Source organism: Amblyraja radiata, chromosome 28 (assembly GCF_010909765.2).
Source record: "Amblyraja radiata isolate CabotCenter1 chromosome 28, sAmbRad1.1.pri, whole genome shotgun sequence".
In the NCBI taxonomy this organism is placed as follows: domain Eukaryota; kingdom Metazoa; phylum Chordata; class Chondrichthyes; order Rajiformes; family Rajidae; genus Amblyraja; species Amblyraja radiata.
Window position 1 is genome coordinate 3,345,414 of NC_045983.1, and position 12,409 is coordinate 3,357,822.

The 12,409-nt window shown below is 49.4% G+C and overlaps 1 protein-coding gene across 6 annotated transcripts in view; it reads right to left on the reverse strand.

The window, feature by feature from the left end:
* hnf1b (HNF1 homeobox B) overlaps positions 1 to 12,409 on the reverse strand; it is a 135,312-nt gene that overhangs the window by 71,841 nt on the left and 51,062 nt on the right. The window lies entirely within an intron of this gene.

Genomic DNA, 12,409 nt, shown 5'->3' on the forward strand with positions numbered 1-12,409 from the left:
ATCGGCCAATCTCCACCTAAAAATATCCATTGACTTGACCACCGTAGCTGTCTGTGGCAATGAATTACATAGACTCACCACCCTCTGCCTAAACAAATTCCACTTCATCTCCTTTCTAAAGGCACATCCTTTTATTCTGATGCTATGGCCTCTGGTCCTAGACTCTCCCACAAGTGGAAACATCCTCTCCACATTCACTCCATCCAGGCCTTTCACTATTTGGTAAGTTTCAATGAGGTCTCCCCTCATCCTTCTAAACTTTAGCGAGTAGAGGCCAAGTGCCATCAAACGATCATCATATGTTAGCCCAGTCATCCCTGGGATCATTCTCTGGACCCTCTCCAACGCCAGCACATCCTTCCTCAGATATAGGACCCAAAACTGCTCACAATACTCCCAAATGCGGTCTGACAAGTGTCTTATAAAGCCCCAGCATTACAATTTGATTAAATAACACACGAGGGATTTGGCTTTGCTATAGATTGGGCTTGAGATACAAGAGAATTGAGTTAGAACTGTTATCGTTTCCAATATTGGAACACTTTAACAATGGAGCCAAATGGCCTTCTGCTGTTTCTGTAGCTAATCAGACATATTTCAGGTAGTCCCTGCTTTTTCCCTCATTCCCCTCCCCTTCCCAGCTCTCCCACAGCCGACTGTCTCTGCCTCTTTGTTTCTTCTTCCCGCCCCCCACTCCCCACATCAGTCTGACCCGAAACGTTGCCCATTTCCTTCGCTCCATAGATGCTGCCTTACCCGCTGAGTTTCTACAGCATTTTTGTCTACCTTCAATTTTTCCAGAATCTGCAGTTCTTTCTGAGGCATATTAATAGAGTCAGGTTGTCAAGAACCTTTGCTTATTATAAATGGACCAGCAGATACTGAGAGACCATCTTCATTCAGAGGGTGGTGGGTGTATGGAACGAGCTGCGGGAGGAGCTGTCATTGAGGCAGGTACTCCGGCGCTGCATTCGCTGTAAGGCAGCAACTCTACCGCTGTGCCACCATGACTGCCCTGGGCAGTGGAATCCCATTGACTTGATAGGAACTGGGTTTCAGAGATGGACTATAATCTGCCCCTCGGCAAATGGCTTTGCTTGATAAATTCCTGACACATTACAACCACTGCCCCGCCCCTGGCCTCCCAGTCTCTTTTCTCCTTTCACTTTTCCAGCTCGATGTACTGCCTGAATGTTACTGTGCTTCAGCATGGTTTAAAGTAGAGGGCTGTCGGCCTGTGTTGTAACCAGAATATATCTTCCTCATACACTCATAGAATGATACAGTAAGGATACAGGCCCTTCAGCCCAACTTGCCCACACTGACCAACATGCCCCATCTACACTAGTCCCACCTGCCTGCGTTTGGCCCATATCCCTCTAAACCTGTCCTATCCATGTGCCTGTCTACATGTTTCTTAAACTCTCCAATAGTCCCAGCCTCGACTACCTCCTCCGGCAGCTCATTCCATACACCCACCACCCTTTGTGTAAAAACATTTCCCCTCAGGCTCCTATTGCATTTTTCACCCCTCAACTTAAACCTCTGTCCTGTGGTTTTCGATTTCCCTACCCTGGGAAAAAGACTCTGTCCCATCTATTCCTCTCGTGATTTTGACAATAAGATCACCCCTCATCCACCTGCGCTCCAAGGAATAACATCCTAGCCTCAACCTCTGTCTATAGCTCAGGCCCTCGAGTCCTGGCAACTTCCTTGTAAGTCTTCGCTGCACACTTTCCAGCTTAATACCATCTTTTCTACGATATGGTGACCAAAACAGACCACAATACTCCAAACGTGGCTTCACCAACGTCATATATAACTGCAGCATGATCTTCCGACTTCCATACTCAATAGATAGACACAAAGTCATGGAGTAACTCGGCGAGTCAGGCAGCATCTCTGAAGAAAAAGGATGGGTGACATTTTGGGTCGGGACCCTTCTTCAGATTGAACGTCAGATTGAAGAAGGGCCCCGACCCGAAACGTCACCCATACTTTTGTTCCAGAGATGCTGCCTGACTCGCTAAGTTACTCCAGCACTTTGTGTCTAACTTCGGTATAAACCAGCATCTGCAGTTCTTTTCCATGCATTCTATAATGATCTGACTGATGAAGGTCAACGTGCCACCCATTCTACCTGCACTCCAGAATCACTCTGCTCTACAACACTCCCCAGAGAGCCCTGCCATTCACTGAGTAGGTCCTGCCCTTGTTAAACTTCCCAAAATACACCACCTCGCCTTTCTCTGTATTAAATTCCATCACCATTTCTCAGGCCACCTGCCCAACCGATCGCCAGATTTCACTATCTACAATACCATTCTTCTTGTAGCAGAGGGAGTAATGCATGCTTGCTATTGGTAGGAGTCCATTTTAACTCCTGCCATTAGACGAGAGCCAAAGTGTTTAACAATAGACAATAGACAATGGACAATAGGTGCAGGAGTAGGCCATTCGGCCCTTCGAGCCATTCAATGTGATCATGGCTGATCATCTACAATCAGTACCCCGTTCCTGCCTTATCCCCATATCCCCTGACTCCGCTATCTTTAAGACGCTACCATGGAAGTACATGGCCAAGAACAGTGGTCAGGAGCCTCCATCTAACTGGACCATTGGGTGAGACCGCACTAGGTTACATACAAGACTCTGCATTTCTGCTGCCAATCACCTCTGTTCAAGTGCATAATCGGAGGACCTGGCTGTGGAGGCCAAGTCATTGGGTATTTTTAAGGTGGAGATTGACTGGTTCATGATTAGTAAGGATGCTAAGGGTTATGGGGGGGAAGCCAGGAGAATGGGCTCTGGAGGGAAAGGTGGATCAGCCATGATACACTCGATGGGCTGAACGTCCTAATTCTGCTCCTGTGACTTATGAACGTATGGCCCTTTCCCTTCCTGTTTCAGGTGGACATTGTTGAGGACTGGTCTCAATGGGTGGTGGGTATATGGAACGAGCTTCCACAGAAGGTAGTCGCAGCAAGTACTTTTACCCAGAGTAGTGGAATCAAGAGCCAGAGGACATAGGTTTAAGATGAGAGGGGCAAGTACCTGAGAGGCAACCTGTTCATTCAGAGTGCGATGGAGCTGCCAGAGGATACAGCATTGAACAATGTACAGGGAGGAAGTAAAACAACTAGTGGACTGGTGCGGCAAAAATAATCTAGAATTAAATGTCGACAAAACGAAGGAGATGGTTGTCGACTTCAGGAGGGCGCAGCCAAAGCATACACCCCTCAGCATCAGTGGCACTACAGTGGAGAGAGTGGAGAGCATAAAGTTCCTCGGTGTGCAAATTACAGACAGCCTCACCTGGTCCAGGAACACCACTGAGACCGTCAAACGGGCCCATCAGCGACTGCACTTCCTGAGGAAACTAAAACAGGCCTCACTCCCCACCAAAATCCTCAGGACTTTCTACAGGGGCACGGTGGAGTCTGTACTCACGTACTGCATAAATACGTGGTACTCCACCTGCAACTGCTCGGACAGGAAGGCTCTGCAGAGGTTAGTGAGGGGAGCAGAGAGGATCATTGGCGTCTCCCTACCCTCGGTACGAGAACTGTTCCAGAGCCGCTGTCTGAAAAAGCTCAGAGAATTGCTAAGGACAAACTGCACCCCCTCCACATACACCTGGATCTCCTGCCATCAGGCAAGAGATATCGAAGCATCAAAGCCTGGACTACAAGACTGCTAAACAGCTTCCTACCACAGGCTGTGAGGCTGCTAAACAGTCACTCTGTACTCACAGTCACTTGATTCTGCGGCTTGGCACGGACACTTTAATAACTGGCACTGGCCACTCAAATCAGTTGCCCCGGACATTTTATGATTGGTTTATTGTATTTTAACGTTGTGTTTTACCTGCTTTTAACTATTTATACTGTTCCATCAGAGACTGGATTGTTTTTAGTATTATGTGTGAAATGTTTTAAATTTCATGTGCGATGCTCCGGTATTCCCTGGGAAACGTCTTCTCATTTTGCACTGTACAACTGTTGCTTGCAAGATGACAATAAAGGTTGATTGATTGATTGATTGATTGATTTAAAAAACACTTGGACAGGTACATGGATAGGAAAGGTACAGAGAGACATGGGGCAAATGCAAGCAAATGGGACTGGCTTAGATCGGGCACCTTGATCGGCATGGACAGATGTGCAATGCTGCACGTCTCTGACTCCAGCGGGAACACTGCTCTTTCTCTCACTTGATAATAAATAGTTCCCTTGTTGCCTGTCAGAGCCTGGCCAAGGATCTTTATGCCAAGTGGCCCAGCACTCCCCTTTCTCTCTGGAATGTCCACACCACGCTAGGACAATGCTTTGCCCGGACATTGTGCTTTGTTGGAGGTGGGGCGACAGGGTGAATGCCTGTCAGATCAGAATGCACCAGAGGCAATTTATTTCACTCTGTCCACAGGAAGGGCCGATAAAAGCAAGGCTGGTTGGATCTGCTGCCTTGCAAATACTCAGATCCACGGGGGAGAAATACCAAGGCTGACTAACGGCTTGTAAAAGCTACTCACATCTGACGCCTGCTGTCTGGTTGCCTGCTTTTCTGTTTTTTCCATTGCTATTTAAGTTTAGAGAGACACAGAAAGCTGGGACAGGCAGCATCTCTGGAGAGAAGGAATGTGTGAAGGAATGGCTCAGTTACTCCAGCTTTTGGTGTGTATCTTCGGTTTAAACCAGCATCTGCAGTTACTTCCGACACATTCAGTTTAGAGAGATATCGGCCAAACACAGGCAGGTGGGACCAGTGCAGACGGGGTATGTTGGTAAGCGTTTAATTTAATTTAGTTTATTGTCACGTGTACCAAGGTACAGTGAAAAGCTTTTGTTGCGTGCTAAACAGTCAGCAGAAAGACAATATATTATTACAATCGAGCCATTTACAGTGTATAGGTACATTATAAGGGAATAAAGTTTAGTGCAAAGTAAAGCCAGCAAAGATAGTCCGAGGGTCGTCGATGAGGGGGATAGTAGTTCAGCACTGCTGTTCTGGTTGTGGTTCAGTTGGGTGGTTCAGTTGGGTGGTTCAGTTGCCTGATAACAGCTGGGAAGAAACTGTCCCAGAATCTGGAGGTGTGCCTTTTCACATTTCTGTACCTTTTGCCCGATGGGAGAGGGGAGAAGAGGAAGTGGCCAGTGTGTGCCTTGTCCTTGCGTGGGCAAGTTGGTTGGCGTGGGCACAGCCTGCGTTTATTACCCAGTTCTATACTGTATGTCTTTTGTGAGATAAGCCACTGACTTGAGTCATTCCAGTCCTTAGTCATAGTCACACAGTGAGGAAAAAGGCCCTTCGGCCCAACTTGCCCATGCCAACCAACTTGCCCCATATACACAATAGACAATAGGTGCAGGAGTAGGCCATTCGGCCCTTCGAGCCAGCACCGCCATTCAATGTGATCATGGCTGATCATCCACTATCAGTACCCCGTTCCTGCCTTCTCCCCATATCCCCTGACTCTGCTATCTTTAAGAGCTCTATCTAGCTTTCTCTTGAAAGCATCCAGAGAACCTGCCTCCACTGCCCTCTGAGGTAGAGAATTCCACACTCACATGTGAGAAAAAGTGTTTCCTCATCTCCGTTTTAAATGGCCTACCCCTTATTCTTAAACTGTGGCCCCTGGTTCTGGACTCCCCCAACATCGGGAACATGTTTCCTGCCCCTAGCGTGTCCAAACCCTTAATAACCCGCTGAGTTTCTCCAGCATTTTTGTGTACCTTAATAATCTTATATGTTTCAATGAGAAGCCCTCTCATCCTTCTAAATTCCAGAGTATACAAGCTCAACCGCCCCATTCTCTCAGCATATGTCAGTCCCGCCATCCCGGGAATTAACCTTGTGAACCTACGCTGTACTCCCTCAATAGCAAGAATGTCCTTCCTCAAATTAGGGGACCAAAACTGCACACAATACTCCAGGTGTGGTCTTACTAGGGCCCTATACAACTGCAGAAGGACCTCTTTGCTCCTATACTCGACTCCTCTTGTTATGAGGGCCAACATGCTATTTGCTTTCTTCACTGCCTGCTGTACCTGCATGCTTACTTTCATAGACTTATGAACAAGGGCCCCCAGATCCCGTTGTACTTCCCCTTTTCCCAACTTGACACCATTTAGATAATAATCTGCCTGCGATTGGCCCAGATGCAAATGATTTTTAAACATTGCAATAGTACCTGCCTCACCTGCAGTTGACCCTCAGATTTTGTATTAAATCTTTCCCCCTCCCTCACCTTAAATCCGTGTCCTCTGATCTCGATTTCTGCACTCTGTGTAAGAGACTCCCTATCTATTCCTCTCGTACGCCTATCTGTTCCTATCTTACACACCTCTATAAGATCACCCCTCATCCTGCGCTCCAAGGAATAGAGTCCTAGCCTGCTCAACCTCCCCCTATAGCTCAGGCCCTCGAGTCCCGGCAACATCCTTGTGGTAAAGTCTGTGGCAAAGGTATTCCCAGTGGTGGGGAGGGAATTCCGGGATTTACATCCCATGCTGGTGAAGGAACAGCGATATGATTCCAAGCCAGGGATTTGTGCAAGGTGGCAGGGAACATTCCGGATCTGGTGCTCCCAATAAGCCTTGTCTTTCTCGGCTTTGATGCTGCTTTCAGAGCGCATCGGCCAGGAACCGTGTGCACCTCATAGTTTGGTCGCGTTTAGCTTATTGTCACGTGTACAGTGAAAAGCTTTTGTTGCGTTTTCACATTTCTGTACCTCTTGCCTGATGGGAGAAGAGGGAGTGACCGGGGTGAGACTGGTCCTTGATTATGCTGCTGGCCTTGCCGAGGCAGCATGAGGTATAAATGGAGTCAATGGAAGGGTGGTTGGGTTGTGTGATGGTCTGGGTTGCGTCCACAATTGCGTCCATGATTCTTTCAAGAGAGGGCTAGATAGGGCTCTTAAAAATAGCGGAGTCAGGGGATATGGGGAGAAGGCAGGAACGGGGTACTGATTGGGGATGATCAGCCATGATCACATTGAATGGCGGTGCTGGCTCGAAGAGCCAAACGGCCTACTCCTGCATCTATTGTCTATTGTCTATTGATCAGATGTGGCTCAAAGGGCAGTGTACGCTGAAGACCGGCTCCACTTATCAGGGACACCGGATGATAATTCAATTTGTTTAAAAATGTCATCAGTATTTTTTTTAATCTGCCTGATGTAAAGGATGAGGCAAACAAGCCAGTGTTGTGACATCCCCTGGGAATGGTGGGATACCCTTGCCATCAAGGCTTGTGACAGGCAGATTACACATTCCTCTCCATGCTTCACTTCACCTACAATCAGCAGTCCACTGGATAATCAGAGATATCCATGCGAGGGTCAGTGTGCTCACAGATAGCAGGCATTGTAAATGCCCGGACAATCGGCCTCATGTTTATATTGCCAGCAGCGGGAGTCTGAGTTTTGTTTTCGGAAGGAACTGCAGATGCTGGTTTAAACCGCAGGTTGACATCAAAGTGCTGGAGTAACTCAGCGGGACAGGCAGCATCTCTGGGGAGAAGGAATGGGTGACGTTCCTTCCCCCCAGAGATGCTGCCTGTCCCGCCGAGTTACTCCAGCACTTTGTGTCCGCGTTTAGTTAGGTTCAGAGACACAGCACGGAAACAGGCCCTTCGGCCCACCTAGTCCGCGCCGGCCAGCGATCCCCACACATTTAACACTGCCCTGCACACTCTCGGGACGATGTTACATTTGCACATTTACACCAAGCCGATTAACCTACAAACCTGTGCGGTCTTTATGGGTGGAAACCGGAGCAGCCGGAGAAAACCCCGCATGTCAATAGACAATAGACAATACGTGCAGGAGTAGGCCATTCGGCCCTTCGAGCCAGCACCGCCATTCAATGTGATCATGGCTGATCATCCCCAATCAGTACCCCGTTCCAGCCTTCTCCCCATATCCCCTGACTCCGCTATTTCTAAGAGCCCAACCTAGCTCTCTCTTGAAAGCATCCAGAGAACCTGCCTCCACCGCGCTCTGAGGCAGAGAATTCCACACACTCACCACTCTCTGTGAGAAAAATTGTTTCCTCGTCTCGGTTCTAAATGGCTTACTCCTTATTCTTAAACTGTGGCCCCTGGTTCTGGACTCCCCCAACATCAGGAAAATTTTTCCTGCCTCTAGCGTGTCCAAGCCCTTAACAATCTTATATGTTTCAATGAGATAACCTCTCATCCTTCTATACTCCAGAGTGTACAAGCCCAAATGTCACGGGGAGAACGTACAAACTCCACACAGACACCGTAGCACTGGCACTGTGAGGCAGTAGCACTAATGCTGCACAACCGAAGATGATTCATCTGAAAGACATCGCTCTCCCCAGGGCATTGGTCCCAATACCCTGTAAAGAGTCATCTCTTTCATGTCAACCATCTTAAAATCTTAAAGGAACATAGAACAGTACAGTATAGGAACAGGCAGAAGTGGAAGTAACAGTGGAACAGCATAGAATATGTGATGGATGCTCAGGGTGCCAAAGGGTGTTTATAGGGCAGTACAGCATAAGAACAGGCCCTTCGGCCCACAATGTCTGTGCCGAACATGATTCCAAGACCAACTCTTATCTACCTGCACATTATCCATTCCCTGCATATCCATGTGCCTATCTAAAAGTCTCTGAAATGCACCCGGATATGGAGGGATGAGGATTCCTCCCACCCTGTCTTTTGCAAAGATACTACTCCCCACTCTCAATTTCTCCGTCTATGCCGCATCTGCTCCCGAGATGGTGGCTTTCCATTTGAGGACATCCGAGATGTCCCCCCCCCCCCATCCTGCTGTCATAGATGTACCACTCACCCACGTCTCCTCTTTGTCTGATAGTTCTGCCGTCGCTCTCCCACCACCCAGACGCAACAAGGAGAGAGTTCCCTGGTCCTCATCTTTCACGCCACCAGCCTCCGGCATCCAACGCTTCGTCCTCCGACATTCCCGCCACCTCCAATGTGATCCCACCACCAGTTACATCTCACCATCCCCCACCTCCCAAGAGACCGCTCCCTCCACAACTCCCTGGTCCACTCACCCCTCCCCACCCAAACCACCCCCACCCCAGGTACCTTTCCCTGCGACCACAGGACACGTAACACCTGTCCCTACACCTCCTCCCTCAACTCCACCCAGGGACCCCAGCGTTCCTTCCAGGTGAGACAGAGGTTCACGCGCGCCTCCTCTCACCTCATCTACTGCATCCAATATTTCCAGCTGTATGAATATTAATTTCCCTCATTTCAAGTAACCCTTAAATTCCCTCTCTCTCCGCCCCTCCCCCACCCTAGTCGTCCGGCCAGTTCCACTGTTCACATCCATTCATCCCTTCATTATCACCTCTTCCACAGCCAACAATGGACCATTGTGGGCTCATCCTTTGCTGGGTCATCGGTACCAGCTGATCCTTTTCATACCTCTCCCCTGACTCTCCCTCTGAAGAAGGGTCTTGATTCAAAACGTCACCTATTCCTTTTCTCCAGAGATGCCACCTGACCCGCTGATTTTACTCCCTCTATTTTGTGTCTATCTCCAGTATTTCCAATGTGGCCTCCTGTACATCGGCGAGACCAAGCGTGGATTCGGCGACCGATTTACCGGACACTTGCGCTCGGTCCGCCAAGGCCTGCCGAATCCACCGGGTGCTAACCACAATAACACCCCCCTCACATTCCCAATGCTGACCTTTCTATTCTGGGCCTCTTCCACTGCCAGAGTGGACAGATGCCTAGGGGGGAAAAGATAGGTCTGAACCCCAACAATAACCACAAATCATAAGGCTCGCAAATTGTGAAACTCCAGGGTAGAAAAGTTACAAATTTATTTCCTTCGCTCCATAGATGCTGCTGCACCCGCTGAGTTTCTCCAGCATTTTTGTCTACCTTAGAAAAGTTACAAACTGAGTAGCCACTGAAGAAGGGTTTCGGCCCGAAACGTCGCCTATTTCCTTCGCTCCATAGATGCTGCTGCACCCGCTGAGTTTCCCCAGCAATTGTGTGTACCAGCCATTGTAAGCGACAGCTTGATCATAATACGGTACGATACGATAAACTTTATTCATCCCCGGAGGGAAGTTGTTCTGCCGACAGTCACAACACAGGAAGTACACAAAAACATGAAATTAAAAGTGAAAACAAAAGAAAAAGACAAGCGACTGTTGTCTGGCTGCCGTGTGCACAGCGCCTTCATCGGAACAAATGAACAAACAAACACAGACTTAAGGGCCTGTCCCACGGGCCTGCATGCGGCAAGCGCGACCTAACGTGGTCGCTTGAGCCGTACGGCCTCGCGGGGCCGGTCCCACTTCGATCGCCAGAGCCGTATGGAGTTGTGCGGAGCTGGTCCCGACATCGCGCGGGGCTCCGAAAAACTGACCGTGTTTAAAAATTCCGCGCGGCAGCGATCTGCCGGCCCGCAGCCACCTCGACGCCGTGTCACTCACTCGACCTCCGCGCGGCTCCCGCTTCTGGTTTGGTCGCGCTTGCCGCATGCCGTACGGCTCAAGCGACCACGTTAGGTCGCGCTTGCCGCTTGCAGGCGCATGCTGGAGGGACCGGCCCTTTAGGTTGCCCCTTGCCCCATGCAGGTCGCATGCCCGTGGGACCGGCCCTTTAGGTTGCCCCTTGCCCCATGCAGGTCGCATGCTGGTGGGACCGGCCCTTTAGGTTGCCCCTTGCCCCATGCAGGTCGCATGCCCGTGGGACCGGCCCTTTAGGTTGCCCCTTGCCCCATGCAGGTCGCATGCCCGTGGGACCGGCCCTTTAGGTTGCCCCTTGCCCCATGCAGGTCGCATGCCCGTGGGACCGGCCCTTTAGGTTGCCCCTTGCCCCATGCAGGTCGCATGCCCGTGGGACCGGCCCTTTAGGTTGCCCCTTGCCACATGCAGGTCGCATGCCCGTGGGACAGGCCCTTTATCCCCTGGACAGAGGATTCCAAACTAGAGTGCCCCCCCCTCCCCCCACACGGGGTCCCCCTTCATTCTCCCACTGTCCCTCATAGCGGTCTCCCCACACCGGGTCCCCATTGGTCCCCCTCACAGTCACACACAGTCGTACCTTTGACTGGACAGCAAGTAAACAAAAGCTTTTCACTGTAGCTCGGTACAAGTGACAATAATAAACAAAGCTAAAACTAAACTAAACTCAAATGCTGGGGCAACTTTATGGGCGCAGTGGTAGAGTTGCTGCCTTACACTGCCAGAGACCCAGGTTCGATCCTGACTGCGGGTGCTGTCTGTACAGAGTTTGTACCTCCTCCCCATGACTCCATGGGTTTTCTCCAAGATCTTCGGTTTCCTCCCACACTCCGAAGAGGTGCAGGGTTGTAGGTTAATTGGCTTGGTATAAATGTACATTGTCCCTATTGTGTGTAGAGTAGTGTTAATGTGCGGGGATCGCTGGTCGGTGCGTACTCGGTGGGCCGAAAGGCCTGTTTCCGCGCTGTATCTCTAAACTGAATTTCGTTCAGACGGAAAGGTCTGAATGACAAATAAAGGATCTAATCTAATCTAATATAATCTAGAAACTCAGCGGGTCAGACAGCATCTCTGGAGGACATGGATAGGCGATGATTTGGGTCGGTTCAATCTATTCAGTCCTACCCATGTTCTCCAGAGATGCTGCTTGACCCACTGAGTTACTCCAGCACTCTGTGTCTTTTTTGGTAAATCAATGTTTGCAGTTCCGGGTGTCTAAATATTAAAGCATTTGTTCGCTGCTTTGAAGACAGGGTGGGGAAAATTGACGTCTGCTTTGACCAGCGCGCTGAAAGTCCTGGTGATGGAGGGTTCTCAACACCAAATGAGATTATTAATGTCATCTAGCATTTAGTTCAGTTTAGTTTCGTTCAGAGGTACAGTGCGGAAAAAGCCCCTGTGGGTTAACTTATGATGAGCGTTTGACGGCACTGGGCCTGTACTCGCTTTAGTTTAGAAGAATGAGGGGGGACCTCACTGAAATGTACCGAATAGTGAAAAGCTTGGATAGAGTAGTTGTGGAAAGGATGTGTGGGAGTCTAGGATTGGAGGTCATAGCCTCAGAATTAAAGGACATCCTTTAGGAAGGAGATGAGAAGGAATTTCTTTAGTCAGAGGGTGGTGAATATGTGGAATTCTTTGCCATAGAAGGTTTTGGAGGCCAAGTCAATGGATATTTTTAAGGTAGAGATAGTTAGATTCTTGATTAGTACAGGTGTCAGAGGTTATGGGGAGAAGGCAGGAGAATGGTGTTAGGAGGGAGAGATAGATCAGCCATGATTGAATGGTGGAGTAGACTTGATGGGCCGAATGGCCTAAATCTGCTTCTAATTCATGACCTTATGACCTCCGGCTCACTGAGTCCGCACCAACCAGGGATCCCCGCACATTCACACACACGCGAGGGACAATTTACATTTGTACCA